We start from the raw sequence: 11,325 nt of genomic DNA, 5'->3' as shown, positions 1-11,325 counted from the left end.
CACTGACACTGTGAGGGGTCTGCACAGAGTGGACAGTGTTATGGCAGGGACTTTCACTGTGGCTGTAATAATGTACATCTACTTTGCACTGCTAAGACTTGCTGAACAAATTGAAAAAGCAAAGTGGACAGTGCTCTGCCAAGCGACAGCTGTGCCAAACAATTACAATGAATTATGACTCAACGTAATTTAGGGAGCTCTAAGTTTAAGACATGAATAGTTTAGGCCACTAACAAGAATGTTGGTCAGAGAGCAATTTGCTTCATTGCACAGTAAATCAGATGGAAACTCAATTGGACTAAGGACAACAAACAAAAAGTACCCCCAAATTATGTTTGCGCTCCGCTGAAAATGATGAGAGATGGAAGAAGACATTTTCCAAGAGCATTCAAATGATGAGTTTCAGCAACTCGATCAAAGACTACTAAATGATGTAAATCAGTAGGTCTGCAACTCATAACTTTAGCTGATAGTAGCAACAATGTGTTTCATGTCATAAATCCTATATTTTATCCCATTAAACTAGGTTATCCTTTTTCTCTTCAACACTTCAGGCTGTATCTTCCTCCAGATATCTTGCCCCGCAGAGAGATTGAATGCTCAATAAACTTCAAAAACCCACATTCAGTCTGCATGATTTGTCTTGTAAACCCTTTTCTATCACAGCCCAAAGCAAGAAAGACAGAAATCAAGCAAGAGGCACGTGCGTACAACAAATGTTTTGTAATCTTTCCAGTTCCTACAGCTGTTTTCACAGCCGGCTGACCACAGAGCCTCTGAGATCTGCTAAATTTAGTGCAAAGTTAAACAGTTTGTCAAGACATCATATCGTAACACATATGCATATACAAAAAAATAATGACTGATTTGGGTTTTCAGACGAGCCTTTTATCTGCCAAGTGTGGGGCTTCCTGCTGATCAATACTACACCGAGCAGGACAGTGTGAGGAAGTTGTCATCTGGATCCAATGAGCTGCTTAGAAAAAGTCAAGCTTGTTGAACTTGTTGAAGGGGCTCCCTGACAGAGTTACACAAACTCAATTCTCTCTTCCTGCTGTCTTTGTTCTGGGTCTCTCTCTCTCTCTCTCTCTCTCTCTCTCTCTCTTTCATTTACCTCCTTGTGCCTTCTGCTCTCGGGTTCTTTCAGTTCTTCTGTACTCGTGTTCCTGCTCCCTCCCTTTTCTCAGTTTTCTGTTTCAATCAATCTCCCACTTAGCAGCGAAAATGTGGTTCTAATCAGACACTTTGCTGAGCCAGTCTGTCGGCCAGACGCCCTTGAAAACACCTCCAATTCATCCTGAACTGCTTTTCAAACCTTTGATTAAACATCAGAGGTGCTTTAATTGAAGTTAGTACATCATATCTCCCACTGAAGGTGCTTGATATTCAATTACCCCAAAAATGTTTGTATCTCCAATTGTGACCAGTCAACACTGCGACCTGAGTTCTGCTCATTTTAACAACATTTATTAACATTTCTACAAAACATGGCATATCAGTATCAGACGTATATGAGTTTACATTCATGTCAGGAGGAGGAGGGGACACTGGGAGTGTGACAGCGGTCTCTTGCTTGGCAGTTGACATTTTAAACCACTTGATGTTTTTAATGAGAGACCACTATTTGATACAACATTTCAACACTTCTAAGCCTCCAACCACTAAATGTGTTTAAAGATTTTTTCCAGCTGTGTAGGTGTCAATGGGTTGGAGGTTATGAATGCTGAAACACCGTCATGAACAGTGATCTCTCATTAAAAACAACAAGTGGTTTCTAAAGTCAACTACCAAGCAAGCGATCCATCGTCCCCTCCTCTTTAAAAATATCCAGGGGTTTCATGAGCAAGATACCACTGTTCAAAATGTGTGAGCATTAAGTGTTGTGTTTTTTTCACGATTATTGCCAAGCAAGAGACCATTGTTTGAAATGGTGTTTCATCATTTGTAAGCGAGAAGCCACTGGATATTTCTATGGAAACAACAGGACAATGTCGAGCTGTGTCAGTGGATTCATGCTTACAAATGTTAAAACATTGTCTTTAACAGTGGTCCCACATTGAATATATGCAGTGTTTTCACAAAATGACTGCCAAGACAGAGACCACTGTTCGGGGAGTTTCAACATTTGTAAGCGCAGAAATACTGGATATTTCTGAAGAGATGTCAGGACATTTTCCAGTTGTATTTGTCGTGGTTGATTCATGCTTAGAAAAATGATTGCCGAGCAAGAGACCACTGTTGCAGTAGCTTCTGTACATTTATAAGCTTGACACCACAGGAAATTTTGGCGGTCTGGATATTTTACAGCCATATTTTTGGTGGTTAAGTCGTTCTTACACATGCAGAAAAGCCATTTCGCACAGAGTTTTCACTTTAAAACTGTCAAGTAAGAGACCATTGTTCGGGAAACCTTTCAGCATTTGGAAGAACCATGCACATTTTGAGAGACCTCTGGAGCACTCACAAAAAATCTGAAAGCCTGAAACCGCTGGATATTTTTAACAAGACCATGGGACATTTTCCGGCCTAGTTACTAATATTAAGAACCATACTAGAGCTAATGCCAACTGTCAAAATTCAGTATCATTATTCATTATTCAGGCAATGAAACCAAAGGTTAAGTACAGCTTGATTAGACCTCTGTGGTAATAAAACAGGCAACTGTGATTGAGCAAAAACAAAAGAATCAAGGCTCAAAAGCACGATGTGCTCTCGAGCATATCAATATTTTTTTTCAAATTTTCTTCGGCCTCAAAAGGCGGCATTGACAGAGAAAACACTAAGAGCCACTGTTCCAGCAAGTAATATCAAAAACTTTCCCTTGAAATGTTGAACCCCATGAAGACCTCAGTTTCATTCCCTGGTGTAAATTACACAAAAGGGAAAAAACAAAATCACCAAATGCAAAACATTCAATATCACAGTCATAAAAAATGACAAAAAGCCAGAGAGAGGGAAACCAAAGCCACACATGAGATCTATTAGCGAGAAGAAAAAAAAGCTTTACACTTGACATTTCCGCTGCTGCTGTTGTGAGAACAACCCGTTGCTGAGGTCGATGTGATTTAATGTTTTTTACCGGCTGTCAGATGATTGTCACGCAGTCGCCCTCATGATTAGAGGCAGAGATCCGTTTGAGCTCTGTGAGGAATCAGTGTGTTTGTGTATGTGTGTGTGTTTCTGCACCAGTGTGGGTTAGCGGTCGGGCTGGGACAAGGGGGATCAGCTGTATCATGTAAGGCTTTCCAAACAATAAACTCACTGTTTTAATCTTGCTCCCCAAAATCCTTATGAGAAGGGCAGTCATTCTCCCACCCCCATGTCTAAACACATAGCGTGCTCTGTCATCACCTCATCCACTACTGCGTAAACGCTGGCTTAATTGGAAAAAATTCCACCACGAGCAGCAATTTTTTCCAAAGTCTTGGAAAAAAAGGGAAATATTTTGCTGACCAAAGAAGCCAAAACAGAGAAAAATGTCCAAATTCTCTTAAAATAAATCATCTAAAATGCCCCAGTGCCTTCTGTCAGCGTGGTCCGGAGTCAATTTATTGGTCGGTCTTCACTTAAGCCCTAAAAATGCCCTGTTTGTTCCTGAGGCCTGACATTCAACCCTGTCAATTTGTTTTCCCTTCCCTCCCTTTTCCTTCCGTCTGTGTCAGTAGTGAAACTTTCATGCAGGAAAAGTGATTGATTCTGCTGTTGGTCAGAGAGTGTGTGACACATGGAGAGAGAGGGTGTCGATGCATGTCTGCGTGTGTGTGTGAGAGTGTGTGTGTTCGGTGAGACTCACATTAACAGAGGTTTTGTTATAGTCTCCTTTAGGTCATGAGTGAAGGTGGCTGCTGGGTGAAGGTGGCTGCTTCAAGGAAGAAATTTGCCGTGTGTGTGTGTGTGCACAAAGGGGAGGTAGAGGGAGGCACATGGGAACCTCAGTCATGGTGAAAGAGCAAACTAATCTCCACCTTGGTTTGGTCTGATGAAGACTTCATGTAAACATACTCTCCGTAATTAATGACAGAATTCCCTTGTGAGTTCTCCATCTCTTCCATCCCTCGTTCGTTCTCCGTGGTGGCTGTCTACGGCAGCTATACTGCTACTTTACCCTGTTTTCTTTCTCTCCGTCTCTTTGTCACTGTCTGCCTGCCTTTTCTGTCTGTCCATCTGTCTGTGCAGGCCTCAGCACCCTTGTTCAGACCTAATCTGTCTGTCTGTCAGTGCCTGGTAATTGGAGCTGTTTAGGGGGTCATCCAGCCCAGGTGGGCGGGCTGGGGGAGTGTGTCTATGTGTGTCTATGTGCGTCTGTGTGTGTCTGTGTGTGTCTGTTTTTTTTTGTCTAGGTGTGTGTTCGTGTGTGCACTCGGGGACAGGAATGCGTGTCGGACCAGGAACCACTGCTTCCCACGGCTGTGCCACCCGTGAGCGGTGCATGGCAGGCATATTGAAGGGCAGACGTCATATTAAGGAATCTTACAGGTGCACAGGAAACTTAATTCCGTTATTCAAGTGTGCACAGGTTTCCTCTGGCAAATTTTTCATCGTAGCTGCCGAGATCAATTTTATCTCGCTAATTTTTCTTTATTGCATTGTGAAACATAACTGATTATAACATCCTGTTCAGGTTGTTCACTCACTTTGATGTTTAACCGAGAAGAAGGCAATTGCAAACGTTCCACCGCCAATTCGTCAATCTTGATTAAAAACCTTTCAAACCGGATCAAGGGGTGTTACACTCAATAGGGCATGTCAAGTTTATCGTGATGGAAACTGGAGGGTATTTACAGTATATCGGCATTGTTTCAAAGTTTTCGAGAATCCTTTGCTTGTTTTCGTCTCGAAAACCTGCGCTGTGTTGAAATCGCAGATGGAAAGGCCCGATATCATTGTGTGCACATGTAGCTGCAGGAAAGTCTTTCCGAGGGAATGCATGCCTCAGTTGCATCTAATTATATTGATAAGGCACATACATACAACAGAGGAGCGTGCACCAAGGAAGGAACAGACTCCTCTGAAACCAAATGGAAGATGTTGGAAATCAGCAACATATGGGAGAAAGAACGAGAGAATGATTTCCATTGCCTGGAGCAAGATCTATACACCGACTGTACTTTACTGCTCTTAAAGCCACGAGGGTGCAAAGAATTATAACATTCAGCCATAAAGAGATGTTTTTTTATATTTGTGCACACACTAGACGACTGCCATTTCCTACTTGTTATCATTACACAGATTGCAACAGAGTGAGCCAATACTGACATGTTCTAATTACCCTCTTAAGACAGGGTGTAACTGTTTTGGTGCACCCAAAAATCTCTCCAGTGGGACTAAACGGTTTCACTGGTCACATTGGTGTGCCTACAGTTCAGCCCGTCGGATTTAAAACATTGTAGGTCTTAACAGTCGTTCTGCTCTTGAACAAATATGAGCTTGTTTCTGTGGAACAGATTAAACTTTTTATCAATTAATGCATTTTATAAAGATCTGAGGTTGATTTATTTGAATTTGTCAGTTCCCTCTGTAACTTTTTTAATTTTTTTTTTTTCAGTTTATCCCAACTTCTTTTTGGTTGGGGTGTCATTTAAATGAAGAAAAAAACATGTATGTGTGTCTTCATTCATGTTTACATTAATTCACATAGTGTTCCCAGAAATTAAATGTAAAATGTCTTCCGGGCTGCGCCGAAATTGTGTGCTGGTGCACCTAGATGAAAAAGGTAGGCGCACCAGTGCTACCAGTGTAAACGGTTCGTCTAAAATTTTCACTTCTGTTGAACATAAAACAAAATCTCTCTTACCGTACACTCTTGTGTGACAGATATTCCTAGTTTTAGAGAAGAAAACTGGGAGCTTACAGTGCCTGTTCACAACAATGGTGGTTTGTTGTTCTGCTGTCTGTCTGTCTGTCTGTCTGTCTGTCTGTCTGTCTGTCTGTCTGTGTGAGCGAGGTCGAGCTGCAGGGTCAGACGAAGCCACCCATACTCTGCTGGAAAGAAATGATCATTTATCACCTGGTGATTCACAGGGATACGGTTACCAGAGCAAAGGGAGGAAAGCTCAAAGGGACAGAGAGAGAGAGAGAGAGAGAGAGAGAGTAGGGAGAAGTGTTAATATCCCTGCATAACTAAGCATTTCTGTTTATAATATGTCCATATGGCAAACGTGCAATATGAACAAATGAAGTACTGTATTTCTGATTATATCTCTCAAACATTCCAGTTGGATTAGCTCACCTCGCACAGGTGCACTCAGACCAAACTGATGCAGGTGACAGATAAGAGTTTCTTGGACATGATTCCAGTCATAAATACAGTATGTCTTCTAAATTAAGGGCCTTTTCAAACAGGCAATGAGGCTACTGTGGACCACAACACTACCTGAAATAAACGGTGTTAGCACACATTTTACAAAGTCTGATGTTGTCACAATTTCCATAAAATTGGTCATTTGAGATAAATGTCAGATCTGCAGTTCTACACTTAGACATCAGGTTCACAACCAGGGAATTCAACTAAATTCCCCTTGTCTAAATTTCCAATTTATATGGGGTCGTGCCTTTAAGCATGTTGGAGAGTTAGGCTGTCATCACTCTTGATGTAACAGGCGCAACTCACCCAGCTCCTGCTCAGACGAGCTCACAGCGACAAAACAACTAGAAGAAACAGCTACTGGGGAAAGGTCAGGCTGGAAACAGTGTTGGAGCACGGCCGGTGCATCCATCTCAGCGGCAATGTCAAGAGCTGTTAAATGGTAGCAGGTAACATCTGTTCACGGGGAATTTGGAATCTTATACTGAGGCCTGCTTACTCATGTCCTTCAAGCACCTTCATGCCGTGTTGGGTTAGGCGTGTGTGTGTGATTGCGTCGCAGTTTGGAGTGGGGGATTGTGAATGTGAGTGTTTGTGTGTCAGAACTAGAGGAGACCTAAATGTGTGTTTGTGAGCCTGTGAGCCAGCGAGAGGAAGAAAGAGAGAGCACGCCCAGTCGTGAGTGTGTGTGTGTGTGTGTGTGTGTGCGTGTGTGTGTGTGTGAGAGAGTGTGTGTGTGCGTGTGTGTGTGTGTCTCGGGTCGTCCTCTGAAGTACCCTGCCGACAGTAACCAAATCCCTGTCGATGTGTCTAGCCAACAGACAGATCAGTGAAGGCTGCCTGTCAGGACCAGTGACCCTGGCCTCCCGACCTCTTTAGCTGTGCATCCACCATGGAGACTGGAGGTCAGCGACAGAGGTTGGGGATTGGTGGGAATGGGTGTGGTGGGACTGCTGGTAAAGATGAAAGAATGTGTTGCAAGGTGGGCAACAATGGAGGCAGTGCGGACCACTGGTAAGCACTCTCCAGATTCAAGCAGTGATGTTGTACATACCCAAACAAGTTTTTTTGTCCCTCTGACAGACTTCAAAGCCGATTGGTATGTTGTACTACTGTGTCCCTACCTGCTGATGGACATCATCTGTATCAAACACCAATGTGGTCAACTCCTGTATATTTGTCCAACCACTGACAGACCCATCAACTGAGAAACATCTGCCACACAGTGCTGTATATCAACAAATCAAACAAACCCTTTCAGTGCAGAGGGAAAAGCACTCATACCCCACAGGGACAACAGTGCAGTCTCCAAACAACGTTTTTGTCACTGCACTCGTCATTCCTGTTGGATGGTTGGGACACCTGTGGTGAGAAAGCACAATCAGTAGGGAGGTAGTGTTTGGCCCTGCTGGAGATGGAGACACGCTTCTGAGGAGGGAGGGAGGAGAGAAGGATTTCTTTCCAGGAGCAGCAGAATTAGCAGCCGGAGCTAAATGCTGGAGACACTGCAGATTTTTTTGCCAACCTGGTGGGTTGTCACATTGACCTGCATGACAGTCACATATCTTCACTATTGTTGTAGCGGTTCTCAAGCTACGTGTCATCATGACTTCGGTCACCCCTTGACTTAGCTTCAGCACCTCCATGAGATGGGCAGTTGAATTTTTGTTTTTGATTGAGATGTCTTGAAAACGATTGGATGATTACAGTGGAAACTTTTTCACACACTTTTCAAATTACTCTATAAATTAAAAAAAATAATAATAAATTTGTGTAGCAACAAATTGATTTAAATACACCTTATAGTACATTATAGTAAATAATGTCATGCTTTTATTTTTTGTTTTGTTTTTTATTTTTTGCCATGATGGTGGCTCGACGAACACCAAGTTTTACTGCATCTATCTGGCTCATTTTTGGCATTTTGTCGTCAGCATTTTCTCTTATTCTGTTTGTTTCTTGGTTTTAAATGTAGAGTGATGCAGGGCTGTTGAGTTTGACTTTGGATTAAGCTGGATGAATCAAAAAGGAATGTCGGGTCTTGGGAGGGGGGTATTTGTGCTACTCAGTGCCATTCCACTCAAACAGGATTTGTATAGAAATGATTCAGTTCCAAACTAACTGATCAAGATAACTGATAGATCAGTGTCACTGTTTTCAGTATGAGTGGTTTACACTGCACTATGAAAGTCATTACAGTCATTCATGTCCCTTTCTGGCTGTCTTTTGGTGATCACAGGACCAGGACAGGCCCAATCTAGCACCAATACATTTCTAATAACTCAGCAACACTTAATAAGTAATGACATTCCTATCAGCCTCATCACTACTTTTGTCTTTAATTATTATTAGCAAATCTTATCTTGCTAATATGGTATATATTATCACAAAACTTCAGCGTATATTATGAACATGTAAGCCTGCTAATGTAGCTCGAAACTGTTCCAAAGTGTGAACTCACAGAACTTTGTGCATTGAGGATGAGGGTGTATGTTTGTGTGCAGACAGCCGTATCACCCACAAATTTGTTACTGGGAACATTTATTTATCGGATATAGTGACAATACTCGGTTTAGTTACGGATGTGGTTGCATAATACATTGCGTTACCCTCCACTGCAACTGTCAGCAGACAGTACATTTTATTTAGACATTTCCTAATCACGACAATCTTTCGAATGCTCAGATCCAATTTCTAAATCTTCGTCTAAACCCCTTTTCTCTGATTGTTCTCTCTCCACTGACTTGCTTTCCTTCGGTGTTTCTCAATCCAACTGTTTTGTAATGGTATCCCTGCATCGTTAGGAGTTATAGAAAACATTTGCGGTGGCTTCCCAGTTATGTGACTGTTTATCTCCTCCGTGCACCACAGTGGAAGCATGTTGTTGGAATAAAAGACCATCAGGACAATAGAGTTGGCAACACTTTCACATTTTCTGTGACTCAAATCCACCGTCTGGCAGGTCCAGCTTGACTGAATAAACCTCATATAGAAATGTCACATTGTTAAAATCTAATGTGATTTATACTTCTGGTCAAAATATGAAACTTACACCGTTTGATTCTTGTGAGGTTAATGTTGTTTTACCATTTTGTTCTGGCTGGAGGATGATTGATTATACAGTTCAGCCACTGAATTAGACTGAATGGTCTAGTGGAAATTTACAATATCTCAGTTGTGCTGAAATTAATACTCACTATGTCTAATATGATAAATATGTTATAAACAGAAGACTCTGTGATATTTTGTCTATTTCTTGACAAGTATAAATATTTTCCAAATATTTTTCAGTCTCTACTGATGAACCTAAACAGAAACATCTATCTTGCGGTTTACATGGTGCCATATTTTCACATGGACTTTTGCTGCTTTAAAATCTGCACGAATGACTGACACACATTCTTATGGTACAATGTCACTGAAGCAGTGTTGTACTTGTTGGCTAGCCCATTGTATTAGAGGCATCCCATTGTGTTTTTCCCAACCACAAGACAGCCTCTGGGGAAAAGAAAACTTTGTGCTTATACAGCTAATCTGTGTGCCTGCCGACAGTCTCAGCTGCATGTACTCTACAGTATTAGTTGCGCTTTCTAAATGTATGATTAATGCCCTGGTGCTGATAGTGAGAGTAAAGTTTAACTGACGGATTGGCAGGGTACATATGTGCTGTACATATATGTCCGCACCACATTCATCCACTGGGAATCAGCTTCCACACGATAACGGTTCCGGACCGCAAAAAACAAAGTTTTCCTTGTTTCATCATCCTCATATTACCCTTATTGATCTTACAAAGCCACAAATAGATACATTACCTCATCTCCAATGCAAGCCTTTACCACACAAAGCAGTGGGGCGTGTACCATTTTCGTCCACAGGGGCCGCCAGTATCAACCAAAAGTTAAGCACGGCAAGTACAGCAGCCACGCTGTGTTTTTTGACAAGTAACGTTATTTTGTTCTCAAAATTATGCTGCTGCAAAGTCGGAACAATGATTTATGACCCTAGTAGCATCTGTGAGAAATATGTCATCCTCCAAACCTGTGCAGGTGCACTGAGAAGACAATTTAAGATGTTGTAGAAGCATCCAAGATGTGTGCCATTGGCTCAAGTGTATACAGTGTTGAAGTAGTTTATGGCCCTGAGGAAGCCCATTGAAACAGGTTAAGTCCACATAAAAATGAGCAGTGGATCAGATGTACAGCTTTTTGACGCTGGGGACTACTTGAACACTTTCCGAAACACAATCAAACCAAACCTCGTCATGAGAGACTCTTCTATGTTCAGAGCCTGTCAGTTCCCTGAGCCACAGAGCAGGCATATATAGCTTGGCCCAGACCAGGTCTTAAATTCCAACAGCGCTGAGTATTGGGTTACGAGCATTTAGCTGGGGGATGTAAATACCATCTTTATTGCAGCTCATCCATTTGGTTTATGTCTTATTAAATTATGAGGTAGGCATGACAACAACAGGTATGTCTGACATACTTTCACCCCTCTGTGTTTATATTGTGTCCTCTCGGGAGTAGCAAGTGGGGGAGGGATTGTTTTGCCTTTGGGGACCAGCATAATGCCTGGTCACTAATCTGGGGGAGTCTGTGTGCCTGTCTGTGCTTTTAAACCTTAAAGACCCCACATGAAAACACACCTGCAGCCTGAGAGAAGGCCTCCTCTTTCCTCACAGCTGAACAATGACTGGCTGTGTCTACAAAAGGTTTGTTTTCCTCAAATGAATATGTTACACTTACTTCTTGTGTTAAGTCAAAGTTCAATTCAAAATTTGTTAACTTCGTAGCATCAAAAATGTTAAATGGAAAGTGATGCAAAAATGAAAAGAAAAATCAAGAACAAAACATCTTTATCAAAATATACCTTCATGCTACAATACGCCATGGCTTCCTCTTCGTGCCAAAGGAGACAGATATATGGATAGATAGACTGCCAATCCCACATTGGACATTTCACTGAACACCTCTCTTTATAGCTACAGGTTTCATCTTGACAGTATGGAGGTGGTGGGG

The sequence above is a fragment of the Acanthopagrus latus genome, chromosome 17 (genome assembly GCF_904848185.1).
Source record: "Acanthopagrus latus isolate v.2019 chromosome 17, fAcaLat1.1, whole genome shotgun sequence".
NCBI classification, from domain to species: Eukaryota; Metazoa; Chordata; class Actinopteri; order Spariformes; family Sparidae; genus Acanthopagrus; species Acanthopagrus latus.
The sequence above is the reverse complement of the archived record's forward strand: the minus strand, read 5'-3'. Positions refer to the sequence as shown.